Here is an 18,555-nt window from a genome sequence, read left to right as displayed (position 1 = left end):
TTATTGTGTGCACAATGGCGCTGGTCACATCCAAGATCCTTCAGGAAGTACAAACCCTAAGTCAAATACATCAGTACTCAGTGCCTTCCCCCACTAGGCCCTCCATACATGCTTGTTGCTGTGATATGGAGCTGTCCTCCAATAGGCTGTAACAGACTGATTTTCTCATCATTTCACAGCTGGGACAAGGTTCATTCGAACACCACTTATTGACACCATAAACTCTTCAGCTCTGTTTGTGAGAGCCAAGGTACCTCTAAGCAACAGAGAGGTCACTCCTTTAAAGCTATTATTAAAGTAAAGCACCTTTATTGGACTCAGACCAAAGGAAAAAAAGTTCTATTACAAAATGATAGGGTTTGAATGTTGTTATCCCCCCAAAACTCATGTGGAAATCTGATCCCCAATTTAGCAGTGTTGGGAGCTGTTTGACTCATGGGGGTGCATCCCTCATGAATGGATTAATGCTCTCCCTGGGTTGTGGGGGTAATGAGTGTGTTCTCACTTATTAGTTCCTGCAAGAGCTTGTTCTTTAAAAAGATCCTGTCACCTCCCCTCTCTCTCTCTTGCTTCTTCTCACCACATGATCTGCTTGTACCTCCTGGCTGCCTGCTGTTTTCTGCCATGAGTAGAAGCAGCTTGAGGCATGCGCCAGATGCAGCTGGCCTGGAATTGTGAGCCAAATAAACCTTTTTTCTTTATAGATTACCCATTTTCATGTATTCTGTTATAGCAACACAAAACAGGACTAATGCAGAAAGTTGGTATCAAGGAGTGGGGTGTTGCTATACAGATAACTGAAAATGCAGAAGTGGCTTTGGAACTGGGTAATGGGCAAAGTTTGGAGGAATTTGGAGAACTTAGAAGAAGAAAAAAAGATGAGGGAAAGTTTGGGACATTTTAGAAACTGGTTAAATGATTGTGACCAGAATGCTGATAGAAATGTGGACAGTAAAGGATATGCTGATGATGAGGTCTCAGATAGAAATGAGGGACTTATCAGGAATTGGACAAGAGATCACACGTGCTACACTATAGCAAAGAACATGGCTTTATTGTGTCCATGCCCTAGGACTTTGTAGAAGGTGGGACTTAACAACTGTGAACCAGAATGTTTGGCAGAAGAAATTTCCAAGCAGCAAAGCATTAAGGAAGCTGCATGGCTACTTGTAACAACCTATGCTAAGTTATGGCAGAAAAGGCAAGATGTAAAGCCAGAATTTAAAAGGGAAGCAAAGTATAAAGATTTGGAAAGTTTTTGGCCTGGCTATGTGGTAGAAAAGCAGAGAGCAGGAGGAAAATACAAGGGTGAATCAGATAGACTGGTTGCTAAAGACATTAGCTTGGCAATTCGGCAGCCAGGTGCTAATAGCAAAGACAATGGGAGAAAGGCCCTGAATGTATTTCAGAAGTCTGAAAGGGAACCCCTCCCATCACAGCCTGGAGGCCTAGGAGAACTGAATTGTTCTGGAGGACAGCCCTGGGGCACAGCTGCCCTCAGGAAGCTTCTCCCTGCATTCCAGCCACTCTGGCTGGAGCAGTCCTGCCTCAAGTGACCCTAAGTGTAGTTTGTGCAGCAGCTCTGGAGAGCACAAGCCAGAAACCTTGGTGGCATCGAGGTAGTGTTATGTCTGCAGGCTGGCAGAACATGAGAGCTGTGGAGATGTGGCAGCCTTCACCCAGATTTCAGAGGACCTATGGAAAAGCCTGGGGCCCAGGCAGAGCACCACCTCCAAGTTGGCCCACCACAGAGGCCATCTACTAGAGCAATGCAGAGAAGAAAAGTGGGGTTGGAACCCCCACAGAAAGCCCCCACCATCTCTAGTAGAACCAAGGCAGTGGGGCTGCTACCAGGACACCAGAACTGTAGGCCATTGGCAATGTACAATGCTGGTGTGGAAAAGCTGCAGACACCAGTGAAGCCCAGTGAAGTGCTCCCAACAGAGCCATGGGGATAGGGCTGCCCAAGGCTTTGGGGGCCCAGACCCCCTATTGTGCCCAGGATGCAGTACTTGGAGTCAAAGAAGATTATTTTGGAGCTTTAAGATTTAACAGTTGCCTTGCTGGGTCTCAGGCTTGTTTGTGACCTGTTTCTCCTTTCATCTGATCTATTCCTCCCTTTTGAAATGTGAATGTGCACCCAATGTCAGTTCCAATGTATCTTGGAAGTAGATAGATTTGTTTTTGATTTTTACAGGTTCATAGCTGGAAGGAATTTTGCCTTTGGTCTCAGATGAGACTTCATACTTTGGACTTTTAAGTTGGTGCTGGAACAAGCTAAGGTTTGGGGGACTGTTGGGAGGGTATGATTATATTTTGTGCATGGGAGTGATGAGTTTTGGGGGGCCAGAGATGGAATGATAGAGTTTGGATATTATTGTTCCCCCAAAACTCATGTGAAAATCTGATCTCCAATGTGGCAGTGTTCAAAGCTGTTTGAGTCATGGGGGCAGATACCTCATGAATGGATTAATGCTCTCCCTGGGGTGTGGGGGTAGTGAGGAAGTTCTCTCATTATTTCCCATGAGAGCTGGTTGTTTAAAAACTCTGGCACCCCCCCTCCCTCTCCCTTTCTTCCTCTCCTTATTTGATCCACTTGTACCCACTGGTTGCCTGCTGTTTTCTGCTGAGTCGAATTGGCCTGAGGCCAGATGAAGTTGTCTTAGAACCATGAGCCAAATAAACATCTTTTCTTTATAAATTACCCAGTTTCAAGTATTCTGTTATAACAACACAAAGTATCCTGCCAAACATTAAAAAATCCAAAAAGAATTTTACTTTCCAGCTCCCAAATCAGCTGTCAATTATTTCATTAAAACTGGGATTGTATTAAGTGCTGAAACATAAGTCCCCTTCCACTTAAGAGGGATTTCTGAACTCTCCTTCTCTGCTGATGCTTTACTTTGCATTTTCTGTCAAGTCTGGATATACTATGGGCGAAACTACTATCCACTTCGAATTAAATAATCTCAGAGCTCTTTTTTACCTCTGACATCATGATTATATGACTCTATTTCCATTTTTTTTTTTTTTTTTACTGATAGGAGAAGTGGTACTCAAAGATAGTCAACCAGTGCCTTAGATTATGATCTAAATTTACAAGTCTTCTGACTTGGATTTATATATCAGAGTTCTACGAGCTCAGGTACTGTTATTTCTGCCAGCATACTAGCTTACTACATTTTCTTTGCCCATCACCTATCTGGCAACGTACTGAGGCCTAATGTAGGTGTAAAATATACTACTTGTTATAAACAAATGAGGGTCACAAAATCTTGCAGTGGCTGATTGTACATATTATTTCTCACCATCGTAATACCAATTCCTGAAAGAAATGACGTAAAATCACAGATTCTATCTGAAAAGGTCTTGTAAGTCAGCTATCAGCCAAAATCCTAATATCACAGATGAGGATATTACAAACTAAGGAGGGGAAGAAATTTTTTAAAGGACTTGAAGCTATATAGTGTGGGATCCAGGACCGGCACTCCCAACCCAGTGCTCTTTTCACTTTACCATACTGCCTCTCATACACATAAGAAATACAAGAAACATAGGAGATTATCTGTCCTTGTTGTTGGATTTTAAACTGTATGAATGTAGGTGCTGTGGGAACCCCAGCCCAGGCCAGTCTGTTCTGCCCAGAGAGGCCCGAGAGCCACTGGGCCCACAGGGCCCTGAGCCACTTGTGCCAGAACAGGCAGGCACCATGCCATGGGAACCAGAGCCCAGGCCAGACTATGCTGCCCAGAGAGGCCTGAGAGCAACTGGGACCACAGGGCCCTTAGCCACCTGTACAAGAACAGGCAGGCGCCATGCCATGGTAACCCCAGCCTAGGCCAGTCTGCACTGCCCAGAGAGGCCCAAGAGGTGCCAGGCCCACAGGGCTCCGAGCCACCCATGCCAGAACAGGCTGGCACTGTGCCATGGGAACCCAAGCCCAGGCCAGTCCCCACGTCCCAGAGAGGCCCAAGCCACCAGCCCACAGGCCCTGAGGCAGCTGCACCAAATTGGCAGTCCCTGCAGGATGCAAGCTAAGCACTAGGGTCGAATGAGGGGACCATGAAATCCCCTGCCAAAATGACTAAACACTAAAGAAAGATACCAGAAATATGAAAAGTCAAGAAAGTACAACACCACCAAAGGAAAATAATAACTCTCAAGTTCTAGATCCTATAGAACAGGAAGTCCTTGAGATTACTGATGAGGAATTTCAAGCAAAAATTCTAAGAAAACTAAATGAGATAAAAGAAAACTCAGACAACACAATGAAATGAGGAAAAGTATACAGGACCTGAAAGAAGAAATTTACAAAGGAATCAATGCCCTGAAAAAGAACATAGCAGAACTTGGGGAGCTGAAGGATTTATTCAATGAAATAATAAACACAGCAGAGAGTTTAACCAGCCAGCTAGAAAAAGCAGAAGAGAGAATTTCTGACCTTGAAGATGGGCTGTTTGAAATAATACAGGCAGACCAAAAAAAAAAAAAAAAAAAAAAAAGAAAGAAAGAAAGAAAGAAAAAAAAAAGTATTTAAAAAATGGAAGAAAATCTAAGAGAGATAACAGAGAACCTTAATTGATCAAATATCCAAATCATGGGTATTCCAGAAGGGGAGGAAAAAGGAAATGACATTGAAAACATATTCAGCAAAATAGTAACAGAAAACTTTCCAGGTATAGGGAAAGACACAGATCTGCAGATTCAGGAAGCTCAAAGAACCTCAAACACATTCAACCCAAAAAGGTCCTCTCCAAGACATGTTACGCTCAAATTGGCACAACTCAAAGACAAAGAGAGAATATTAAAAGCTAAAAGAGAGATGCATCAAGTCACCAATAAAGGAGTCCCAATCAGACTAACATCAGACATCATCAGAAACCCTAACAGCCAGAAAGTAATGGGACAAAATATTCAAAATACTTAAAGGGAAATATTGCCAGTGAAGAATACTTTACCCAGCAAGGCTATCCTTCCAAAATGATGGACAAATAGTATATTTCCCAGACAAGCAAAAACTGTAAGAGTTTACTACCACACGACCAGCCTTGCAAGAAATTCCAAAGGAAGTACTGGGTCTGGTACCTGATAAACAACAATAACTACCATGAATATTCAAAAAAGAACAAAGCCCACCACTAAAACAAAAATGCTAACAATAAAGAGATAAAAAAGTTTATCTACCACCCCAAGAAACCAACAAACACAGAAGACAAAGAGTTAATCAGAAAGAAAGGAACAAAAGATACTTAAAATATCCAAACAAAAGTCAGTGAAATGCTGGGAGTAAATCAACAGCTTTCAATAACAACTCTTAGTGTAAAAACATTAATTTACCCACTCAAAAGACACAGACTGACTAGATTAAAAAGGTGGACCCAAAAATATGCTGCCTTCAAGAGACTCACCTCACCAGTAAAGACACGCACAGACTAAGAGTGAAAACATAGAAAAAGATATACCACACAATTAGAAATAAAAAATGAGCTAGAGTAGCTATTCTTATACCAGATAAAATACACTTTAAACCAAAAACCATAAAAAGAGGTAAAGAAGGCCTCTATATAATAATTAAAGCATCTATCCATCAAGAAGACATAACAATCATAAATATATATGCACCCATCAGAGCGGCCAGATTTATGAAGCAAACACTATTAGACCTACAAAATAAGATAGCCACTAATACCATAATAGCAGGGGACCTGAACACTCCACTCTCAGTATTAGACAGATCATCTAGGCAAAAAATCAACAGAGAAACACAATATCTAAGCAATACTTTAGACCAATTGGACTTGGCAGATATCTACAGAACATTCCATCCAACAACCTCAAAATATTCATTCTTCTCATGAGCACATGGAACATTCTCTAGGATAGATCACATGTTAGGTAACAAATCAGGTAACAACAAATTCAAAAAAATTGGAATTATTCCATGTATTTTTTCAGATCATAATGGATTAAAACTAGAAATCAATAACAAATGAAACACTGGAAACTATCCAAACACATGGAAATTAAACAACATTCTACTTAATGACATATGGGTCCAAGAATGTACAAGAATTAAACAGGAAATCAAAAAATTTCTTGAAACTAATGAAAATATTGACACATCATACCAAAACATGTGGGATATTGAAAAAGCAGTAGTATGGGGGAAATTAATTGCATTCAGTGCTTAATTCAGAAGAATGGAAAGATGGAAAGTAAATAACCTAACACTTCATGTTAAAGAACTAGAAGAGCAAGAACAATCCAAACCCAAAGTTAGCAGATGGAAAGAAATAATTAAGATCAGAGCAGAACTTAATGAAATAGAAACCCCCAAGATGATACAAAAGATCAATGAAACAAAAAGTTTGTTTTGTGAAAAAATAAATAAAATTTACAAACCATTAGTGAGGCTAACTATAAAAAAGAAAGAAAGAAGACCTAAAAACAAAAATTAGAAATGAAAAAGATGATATTACAACTGATACCTCAGAAAAACAATCATTAGAGACTACTATAAACAAACTATGTGCCAAAAAATGTGAAAGTATGGGGGAAATGGTAAATTTCTGGAAACCCACAAATTACCAAAACTGAGCCAAGAAGATATACAAAACCTTAACAAATCAATTACAAAAAAAGAGATTGAAGAGGTTATCAGAAGTCTCCCAACAAAGAAAATCCCAGGACTGGACAGGTTCAATGCAGAATCCCAACAAACCTTCAAAGAGGAATTGATACCGATTCTCTACAAACTATTCCAAAAGATTGAAACAGAGGCCATTATCCCAAGCTCATTCTATGAGGCAAAAATCACCCTGAAACCTAAACCAGACAAAGAAACAACAACAAAAAGAAAACTACAGGCCAATATCCTTGATGAATATAGATGCAAAAATCCTCAATACAATACCAGCTAACAGAATACAACAACAAATACACAAAATGATACACCGGGATCAAGTAGGATTCATTCCAGGGATGTGAGGTTGGTTCAATATATGAAAATCAATAAATGTGATTCACCACATCAATAAAATCAAAGACAAAGACCATATGATCATCTTCATAGATGCTGAAAAAGCATTTGATAAAATTCGACATTCCTTCATGATAAAGACTCTGTACAAGTTAGGTATAGATGGAAAGTAACTTAACATAATTAAAGCCATATATGATAAGCCCACTGCCAATATCATCCTGAATGGGGAAAAGCTGAAAGTTTTTCCCTTAAGAACAGGAACAAGACAAGGATGCCCATTCTCACCACTCATATTCAACATAGTATTGGAAGTACTAGCCAGAGTAATGAGGGAAGAAAAGGAAATAGTGGGTATCCAAATTGGAAAAGATGAAGTCAAACTGTCCCTGTTTGCAGATGATATGATCCTACATATCGAATAGCCTAAAGCCTCTATAAAAAACCTCTTATTTAGAGTTGATAAATGATTTCAGCAAAGTTGCAGGATAAAAAATCAACATGCAAAACTCAATAGCATTTTTACACTCCAACAGTGAACATACAGAAAAAGAAATCAAGAAAGCTACCCATTTACAATAGCCACCAAAAAAATAAAATGCTTAGGAATACAGTTAACCAAGGTTGTGAAAAATCTCTATGATAAGAACTACAAACCACCGCTGAGAGAAATTAAGGAGAACACAAGAAGATGGAAAGATATCCCATGGTGTTGGATTGGAAGAATTAACATTGTGAAAATGTCCACATTACCCAAAGTGATTTACAGTTTCAATGCAATCCCCATCAAAATTCCTATGACATTTTTCTCAGAAATGGAAAAAGCTATCCTAACATTTATATGGAATAACAAAAGACCATGAATAGCCAAGGCAATTCTGAGCAAAAATAATAAAGCTGGAGGCATAACACTACCTGACTTTAAAGTATACTGCAAAGCTATAATAACCAACACAGCATGGTACTGGCATAAAAATGGCCACACGGATCAATGGCATAGAAGAGAGAATCCAGAAATCAACCCACACACCTACAGCTATCTGATCTTTGACAAAGGCTCCAAGTTTACACACTGAGGAAGAGACTACCTCTTTAGCAAACGGTGCTGGGAAAACTGGATATTCATATGAAGGAGAATGAAACTAGACCCGTACCTCTCACCATATACCAAAATCAACTCAAAATGGATTAAAGAATTAAATATACATCCTGAAACAATAAAACTCCTTAAAGAAAACATAGGGGAAACACTCCAGGAAGTAGGATTCAGTAATGACTTCATGAATATGTCCCCAAAAGCACAGAGAACCAAAAGAAAAGTAAACAAAGGGGATTATATCAAACTAAAAAGCTTCTGCACAGCAAAAGAAACAATTAACAGAGTGAAAAAACAGCAGAGTGGGAGAAAATATTTGCAAAATATTTATCTGACAAAGGATTAATATCCAGAATATACAAGGAACTAAACTTTACAGCAAAATAAAACAAGTCACCCAATTAAAAAATGGGCAAAGGAGCTAAATAGGCATTTCTCAAAGGAAGATATATGAATCATCGACAGACAAATAAAAAACCCTCAACAGTACTCAGCATTCAGGAAATGCAAATCAATACCACTTTTAGATACCATCTCACTCCAGTTAGGATAGCTAATATCCAAAAGACTGAGAATGACAAATGCTTCTGAGGATGCAGAGAAAAGGGAACCTTCCTACACTGTTGTTGGGACTGCAAAATGGTGCAGCCTTTGTGGAAAATTGTATGGAGGTTCCTCAAGCAATTACAGAAAAATCTGTCATATGATCCAGCTATTCCCTGGCTGGGAGGAATCATTATGTCGAAGGGATAAGTGTACTCCAATTTTTACTGCAGCACTATTTACCATTGCCGAGAGTTGGAACCAGCTCATATGTCCATCGTCAGATGAGTGTATAAGGAAACTGTGGTATATCTACAAAAGGGAATACTACTCTGCTATAAAAATGATTGAAATACTATCATTTGGAGCAACATGGATAGACTTAGAGAAAATTATATTAAGTGAGATAAGTCAGGCACAGAAAGAGAAATACCATAGGTTCTCACTTTATTTGTGGGAACTAAAAATAAATAAATAAATAAATAAATAAATAAATAAATAAATAAATAAATAAATATACAAGCCATTGGTGGTGGGGGCTGGGAAGAAGACACAACAATCACAACAACCCCTTGAACTTGTTTAGACCAGTGAACAGATATGATGTAGATGGGTCGAGGGAGGAGAGGGAGGGGGAAAGAGGAATTGGTAAAGGGATATGAAAATCAACTACATTGTATTGATAAATTAAAATAAAAAGACAAACTGTATGGACATAGAGTCCAGTTATTTTCTAGATATTATAAATAATTATTAAATTAAGAAAACAAATAAATGATAATACATACAAAAGGAGGGAGTCACTAATTAAATTGTTGTTGGACTAGATCAGTGCTTTTCATTTTTAGTTGGCAAATCCCTATTAGGTTTAGAAATAAGTGTGTGAGTCACCAACAGATTTTTAATAGAACAAGATAAAGTAGAAAATATTAGAGAGCCTCGATTTAGTCAGGTGTTTCTTGAAATTTTTCTTTCAGTTATATACACATTTATATGCGTGTACTACTGTAAACTCTATCACTTACTGTGCACCAGATAACAATATTTGAAAATCATTGCATGACATGACTCTCTCATTCTATATAGCAAAAGTGGGAATTGTTATGAGAACCAAAAAAAAAAATTTAATTCTACAGTTGTCACCAGAGTAAAATATTTTGATCTAGCCTTTATTGAAGGAGAGTTCTGCCTGGTCTTTATCTGTACTTTTTCGGCACTGTTACAAGTACTCAGATAATGCTCAGCCATTCCCCACTTCTCAAGCCCAGACTAGAGACCCTTGCAAGAATAGAATAGCACCACCACTACTTTAATAGTCAGCTGAGCTCCACTTGATAAGTTTCAAGGAAAAAGCTGACAAATGCAAAATACTTTCCCAGCTGCTGGAAAGAAGCAGCACCCAAAGAACATAGGGAAATACTGTGCCAAGCAATGGGGCATTGCTTTCTGCTGATGGCAAAGAACATAAGAGGTGAGCCATTCAATCAGAGAGGAACTGAAGTTCCCTGGAGCAAAAGAAGTCCCTGAGGAAAAAAGGCAGAGCCCTGCTACAGTGACTTAGGAAAATATTTCCAGTTTTTCCTCATTGAGTATATTTGTGATTTCTATCCCTGCCCTTCCATTTTAACTGTAAAATTTCTGTGCAAGACTGGAGATATGGAGAATAATAAAATCAAATAGAGCAAACAGACTGGGGAGATACTTAAAACTCAGTTGCAGGAGTTTCGAACAGATGTAAAATTGATAGAGTAACTTTGAGTAATTTTTGCTGTGGGTGCTAAAAAATTCTACATCGAACATGCAGAGATCTCTCATCTGAGAGACTTTCAGAACACTGCAGCTAACACCAGAAATTATGGATTTTGAATAGCCCATCTTATATATTAGATTTTCTTTTCTAGTTTATAGTTCCCTTATTTACAATCTTACAGTGGGGGATGTGGTAGTTACTGTGTCTACTAAACTCCTTCTCCAAATTCCAGCATTCAGCAAATGCAAAGGCAATTTCTTTCATCCAAAAGGTGAGGGTGGATATTAGGGTAAATTGCAAATTCACAGATAAACAAATGCAGCAATAAGAGACCGTACTAATCCAATCTCTTGGCCAGGATTTAGACTGTCATCTTACAGAACCCTCACTTAGTACTGCTAGCAGGGAGGAAGACAGAATTTAGCAGTGGAAAAATAAGCAACCTAGGACAGTCTCAATTGTTATATAGGTCAAGTGGCCCTACCTACTCAGTTTTCTATTGCTCTTTGCCAGCTTCTATGAATCCCTCTCTAATTCAATGAGCCTCATTCTTTCCTTTCAGGCTTCATTAATGAGTAACAAGAGACAGACGCTGTTCGAGTCATCAGCTATTTACATATAAAATTTTTCAGCTAGGGAATGTCTTTGCTGCTGATTTAGGTTTCTTCCTACTCACTTTGGAAAATGCAGGCTTTCAGAGGCTTCAAGGGACAGTCACCATGTTTCCCAATCCAAGTTTACTTATTTTCTCTCTTATTCCCTCAATGCCTGGAAGTATATGTGTTAATTTTACAAACTAATTCCTGCTAATGAGAGGAAAATAATGGGATATACTCCAATATGTATTCCAAATGTCCCATTTAAAAGTTATCCATCATGCCTTTACAAACCTCTTCACTGCTTCTTTTTAACTCTAATACGGAATACTATACCACTATACAAAAGTAAAAATTGTAAAATACATCTCTCCTATCAAAATGGTAAAATTCATAATTTATGTTGCTTAGATCTAGTGTTCCCTTACTGTGTTTCTCTCACTATCCCTGGAAGAGAACCTCTTCCTTCCCTCCCAACTCCTTCCAGGGTGCCTGGTGTTCTTGGCTTATTGGAACTCAATCCAATAATGATCTACTCCAATTGCATAAATAGTCTGGACTGAACAGAAATTCATCTCCATCACTAAGAGATTTTTATTAGTTCTAATAGGAAGGTTAAATATAGCTTTTATGGCTATTAAACATTGATAATTTTGGACAATGGTTAAAACCAAGGAGTGGTGGGGTTAAAGCATTCCAAAATCTTCAAAAGTGCCTCCTCAAGCTATCTCAAATAAGTACACAGACTAAGTAAAAAACAGTATTAGTTCTATGCAAATGCAAATGTAAGGCAAGTTCATAGTCTACCTTCCAAAACAATGGCTACCCCTATTTATTTATTTAAAATTTTATTTTTTTGTTATTAGTGTATTCATTTTTACAAACCATAAGTTTTCTTTCTGCCCTTTACTCAACCTATCACTCACCAAACCCCCTCCCTCCTTCCCCCCATCTCTAGTATCCTTAAGTCTCTTTCTTCCTTCCTTCTTTCTTTCTTCCTTCCTTCCTTCCTTCCTTCCTTCGTTCCTTCGTTCCTTCCTTCCTTTCTTCCTTCCTTCCTTCCTTCCTTCTTTCCTTCCTTCCTTCCTTCCTCCCTCTTTCTGTCTTTCTTCCTTTTCTTTTCTTTTTTATGGCTGAATTGTATTCCATTGTGTATTTATACCACATTTTCCTTATCCAGTCATCTGTTTATGGACAGGTTGGTTCCATATTTTCGCTATTGCAAATAGAGCTATGATGAACATAGGAGTGCACATATCTCTTTGACATGATGATTTCCATTCCTTTGGATATATACCCAGTAGCGGGAATCCTGGATAATATGGTAGTTCTATCTGTAGTTGCTTGAGGAACTTCCATACTGTTTTCCGTAACAGCTGTGCTAATTTACAATCCCACCAACAGTGTAGTAGTTCCCCTTTCCCTGCATCTCCAGCATTTATTTGTTATTCTCAGTCTTTCAATAATGTTCAGCCTAACTGGGGTGAGATGTTATCTCAGTATGGTTTTGATTTGCATTTCTCTGATGATAATGATGATGAGCATTTTTTTCGTGTACCTTTTGGCCATTTCTATGTCTGCCTTTGAGAAATGTCTATTCAATTCATCTGCCCATGTTCTAATCACATTATTTGTTTTTTTTTATTATGTTGCTTCAGTTCTTTGTATGTTCTGGATATTAATCCCTTGTTGGATGTATTATTTGGAAATATTTTCTCCCATTCTGTAGGTTGTCTTTCTGCCTTGTTGACTCTTTCCTCTGCTGTGCAGAAGCTTTTTAGTTTGGTATAATCCCATTCGTTTATTTTTTCTTTTGTTGCTTGTGCCTTGGGGGTCTTATTCATTAAGTCTTTGCCCAGTCCTACTTCCTGGATAGTCCCCTATGTTTTCCTTTAGTAATTTTATAAGACCTGGGTTTCAGGTCTTATACTTAAGTGTTTATTTAATTTTGAGTTGATTTTGGTATATGGTGAGATGTATAGGCCAGTTTCATTCTTCTGCATATGGATGTCCAGTTCTCCCAGTACCATCTATTGAAGAGGCAGTCTTTTCCCCAATGCATGTTCTTGTGCCTTTGTCAAAGATCAGCTGGATATTAGTATGTGGGCAGATTCCTGGGTTTTCTATTCTGTTCCATTGATCCAAGTGTCTCTTTTTATTCTAGTACCATGCTGTTGAGGTTACAATAGCTTCATGATATAATTGAAGTCAAGTAGTGTTATGCCTCCAGTTTTATTTATTTATTTTTTTGCTCAGGATTGCTTTAGCTATTCAAGTTCTTTTGTTGTTCCATATGAATGGTAGACTTGCTTTTTCTAATTCTGTGAATAATGTCATTGGCATTTTGATGTGGATTGCATTGAATCTGTCTATTCCTTTGGTTAGAATATTTTCACAATGTTATTTATTCCCATCCAAGAGCATGGTATGTCTTTCCACCTTTTTGTGTCCTCTTTAATTTCTTTTAGGATTGCTTTATAGTTCTTATTGTAGAGATGTTTCACCTCCTTGGTTAAATTGATTCCTATGTATTTCATTTATTTGATGACTTTTAAATAGCCTTGCTTTCTTGATTTCCTTCTCTGCTAGTTCATTACTGGAGTATAAAATCACTACTGATTTTTGGGTGTTGATTTTGTATCCTGCAACATTACTGAAATTGTTAATCAGCTCAAGAGGTTTTTGATTGAGTCTTTAGGTTTTTCTATATATAAGATCATGTCATCTGCAAACAAGGATAATTTGACTTCATCCTTTCCGATCTGGATGGCCTTTATTTCTTTCTCTTGCTTCTGTCTAGTTCCTTCAATACTATGTTAAATAGGAATGGTGAGAGTGGGCTTCCTTGTCTTCCCCCTTCAGGATGATATTGGCCATTGGTTACCCATAAATGGACTTTATTTTGTTGATATTATTTCCTTCTATACCTAATTTACTGAGAGTTTTTATCATCAAGGGATGTTGAATTTTGTCAAATGCTTTTCTCTATTTGTTGAGATAATCATATGGTTTTTGTCTTTGATTTTGTTGATGCGGTGTATCACATTTATTGACTTGTGTATATTGAATGAAACTTGAATCCCTGTGATGATTCCCACTTGGTCAAGGTGTATAATTTTTTTGATGTGTTGCTGTATTCTGATTGCTAATATTTTGTTGATGATTTTTGCATTTTTGCTCAACAAAGATATTGGCTTGTAATTTTCTTTTTTGTTGTTGCTGTTGTATCTTTATCTGCCTTTGGCATCAGGCTGATGATGATCTCATAGAATGAGTGTGGGAGAATGACTTCTGTTTCAATTTTTTGGAATAGCTTGAAGAGAAGTGGTATTAATTCTTCTTTAAAGGTTTGATAAAATTCAGCAGTAAAGCCATCCAGTCCTTGGCTTTTCTTTGTTGGAAGATTGGTAATTACTGCTTCAATCTCATTGATTGTTATTGGTCTCTTCAGGCTTTCTATTTCTTCTTGGTTCAGTCTTCATAGTTTGTATTGTCCAGAAATTTATCCATTTCCTCCAGGTTTTTGTATCTACTAGCATACAGTTTTAATAAAAATCTCTAATGATTCTTTATATTTCTGTGGTATCAATTGTAATTTCTCCCTTTTCATTTCTGCTTTTTGTTATTTGGAACTTCTCTCTCTTTTTTTTTTTTTTTTGTTTGTTTACATAGCCAGTGGCTTTTCTATTTTATTTATCTTCTCAAAAAGACAACTTTTTTTTCAATAATCTTTTATGTCACTTTTTGGGTCTCTATTTAATTTAGTTCTTCTTGGATCTTAATCATTTCTTTCCATCTAGTACTTTTAAGATTGAATTGTTGTTGTTTTTCTAGTTCTTTTAGGCATAGTGTTATGTCATTTATTTCCAGTCTTTCCATTCTTTTGATGTAAATGTTTATTCCCAAAATTTTCCCTCTTAGCACTGCTTTTGAAAAATCCCATAGGTTTGGTATGATGTATTTTTATTTTCTTTAGTTTCAAGACATTTTTTGATTTCCTGTTTAATTTCTTCATGCACCCATAGGTCATTCAGGAGTCTGTTGTTTAGTTTCCTTGCACTGGTATATTTTCCAGAGTTTTGCTTGTTACTGATTTCCAGTTTTAATCCACTATGGTCTGAAAAGATACTTGGAATTATTTTAATTTTTTAAAATTTTCTGTGACTTCATTTGTGATCTACAATGTGGTCTATCCTGGAGAATGTTTCATGTCTTGATGAGAAGATAGTGTATTGTGTAGTTGTTGGATGTGATATTACATAGATATCTGCCAGGTCCAATTGGTCTATGGCATAGTTTAAATCCTGTGTCTTTTGGTTGATTTGTTGCCTAGAATATCTGTCCAATGCTGAGAGAAGGCTGTTCAGGTCACCTACTATCATTATATTAGGTTCTATCTCTCTTTTTAGTTCTATGAGTGTTTGCTTTACATATCTGGGTGTTCGAATGTTGGGTACATACATATTTATGATTGCTATGTTTTCTAACTGTATAGATCCCTTTACGATTATGTAATGGTTTTCTTTGTCTCTTTTTATGGTTTTTGGTTTAAGGTCTACTTCATCTGATATAGGAATAGCTACATCTGCTCATTTTTGGTTTCCATTTGCATGGTATATCTTTTTCCATTCTTTCACTTTTAGTCTATGTGTGTCTTTATAGGTGAGTTGGGTCTCTTGGCAACAGCATATAGCTGGCACTAGCTTTTTAATCCAGTCAGTCTGTGTCTTTTGAATGAGGAGTTTAACCCATTTACATTTAAGGTTGTTACTGACAACTATTGCTTACACCTGTCACTACATTGCCATTTGTATATATATTTTAAATAGCATTTGTTCCTGTCTTCTTTTATTTTTCATCTTCAATTTTAGTTGGATTTTCGAGGTGGCATGATTTAGCTTCTTTTTCTTTCTCATTTGCATTTTGGTTTTAATGATGGGTTTTGCTCTTTCTTGTGGGTTTGTGATAGTAACAATTTTCAGATTCTGGATGCAGGACTCATTTGACAATTTCTTTCAGGGCTAGTCATGTGGTAGCGAACTCCCATAATTTTTGTTTATCTGGAAAATACACTATTTCTCTCTCATATCTGAAGGATAACCTTCCTGGGTATAGAATTCTTGGCTGGCATTTTTTCTCTTAGTATTTTGAATATATCATACCATTTTCTTTTGACCTGGAAGATTTCGGTTGAGAAATCTGCTGTTAGTCTGATGGGGACTCCCTTAACGTTGACTTGACACTTTTCTTTTGCTGCTTTTAGAATTCTCTCTTTGTCTTTGAGCTTTGCCAGTTTGACTACAATTTGTCTTGGAGAGGATCTTTTTGGATTGAATCTGTTTGGTGGTCTTTAGGCTTCCTGGATTTGAAGATCTTTGTCTCTCCCTATACCTGGGGATTTTTCTGTTATTATTTCCTTGAATAGTTTTTCCATGCCTTTTCCTTTCTCCTTCCCTTCCAGAATACCCATGACTCAAATGTTTGTGCACTTGAAGTTGTTTGCTAGGTCTCTTAGATTTTCCTTATTAAAAATTTTTTTTTTTCTGCCTGGGTTATTTCAAAAAGACCATCTCTGAGGTCTGAAATTATTTCTTCTGCTTGCTCTAGCCAGCTGCGCAAGCTTTCTTTTCTTTTCTTTTTCTTTTTTATTTCATTGAGTGAATCCTTCAGTTCCAGGGGTTCTGCTGCATTCTTTTTTAAGTTATCAATCTCTTTGTAAATCTCTTTGTTTGTATCCTGGATATTTTTTTCTTGTTTCATTGTGTTCTGTAATTGATTCTTCTCTTATCTCTTTGAGTTTTCTTAAGATCACTGCTTGGAATTCCTTTTTAGATATTTCAAGGATTTCCTGCTCTATGGGGTCTGGTACTTGAGAATTATCATATTTCTTCAGTGTTGTCATATCTTTTTGTTTACTTGTAGTTCTGGTATTTTTTCATTGATGTTTGGTGTTCTGGTAGGGCACTTTTTCCTTCTGTTACTGTGGAGTAGGCTATGAGGGGAAAGAATTCCTCCTCTATTTGTAGGCTCTGCTGGTGGCTGTTCTTGTATCAAAGCAGTTGACTGTGGGGTGGGCTGCTTCAGTTCCCACTCAGGCTGTGGGCAGGCCTTTCTGGTGATTGGGCAGCACAGGTCAGTGGTGGTGGTGAGAGCACATGAGCAGGACTGGCATTCACCTGGTGTCCTGCTCAGTCAGTGAGTGGGTCTCTCTGGGGATTGGGCAGTATGGTTTGGTGGCAGTGGTGATAGCAGTGTGCAGGCAGGTTTGGCACTCACCTTGGCTGCCTCTTAAGCCCCTTCTATATAGTAAGTTTGGAAAAACTGTGTGTTTAGGCAGAAACTTATTAGCTTCTCAGTAAAATAAGTTTGCTAGAGTGGAGAAGGAAACCAGAATAGATGGAATAGAGACTGGTAACCTTTTAAAAATAGCACTTCAGAAACTTTAATTCAATCTATGATCCAGTACTAAAGGGCTTACCAAGAGTGTATGTAATTGAAGTAAATGTTGCAACCAGGTGATCCAATTTGGTGCAGAAGAAGAGATTATATAAAATGTATGTATATATTTTTAAGTTTATCCCCACAAATAGTTTTCTGGAATATATTTCTGGAAGATATCTGTAGGGAAAAGGTCTCTGGAGGGTAGGCAATAAAAGAACCTGATGCATAGGTGATGAATCTACTTTCTTATGTGTTTTTTCAATTCTAGTTGGTAAGGATATTCTGTCATTTGTATATTATTGAACTAAATTCTTATAAGAAATTTTTTGCTAAGGTAGGAACATGTTAATTTACATATAGAGTTTTGGACTGCTTAATTAAATCAGAAGATTTTCATGCCTGAAAAGAGAACTGGGGAATAATTTCTTAACATCTGAGTGAAATATATAGTCTGAAGGCTGATGGACAGATAGGACTGGAGACGTTATTTTTCCTTCCATTCATTTAATGAATATTTGTAAAGGACATTTTATAATCAATGCACTGTGTTATCATAGATGCTTTTTCCAACTGGTTAAGATTTGGCATCAGTTGGAAAGCTAACTTCAGACAAGTATGAAGTTAGGTTATGCTGTTAAAAGAAATATGACCACAAGCAAATGATGCATTTTTCTCCACATATATCTAATGAAGTGACATTTACTTCAAATTAGTCACTATTATTGGAAATGTAATTATTATAATAGCACAGCTACTATTCAAAATATATTTTTAAAGCCTTCCTGATACTTTTAGACATTTTAGCCTTTTAAAAATATATCCTAAATTGTAATGAATCTTCATCTTTTGAAGGTGAACTTCATTGTTGGGGAAAAATACAGAGTCATATAAAACAATATGATGGTAGAAGAATGGTTGATCAAAGTGCATAACATCAGTTTTGGTCAAAAACATTTCAAAGAAGGCATTCTATGAGCCAGAACATTGCCATGCTGAAGAAACCAATCCCAATACTAAAAATGCTTCCAAAATTGTTACACAAGATTAATAGAACACTTGACCTCATTAAACAAATTTTGATAAAAAATTGCCATTGATGTCACACTAAAACAAGTTTCTTTTTGTTTACTCATGGTATAGCCATGAAAAA

Source organism: Cynocephalus volans, chromosome X, assembly GCF_027409185.1.
Source record: "Cynocephalus volans isolate mCynVol1 chromosome X, mCynVol1.pri, whole genome shotgun sequence".
Taxonomy (NCBI): Eukaryota; Metazoa; Chordata; class Mammalia; order Dermoptera; family Cynocephalidae; genus Cynocephalus; species Cynocephalus volans.
This window is presented reverse-complemented; position numbering follows the sequence as displayed.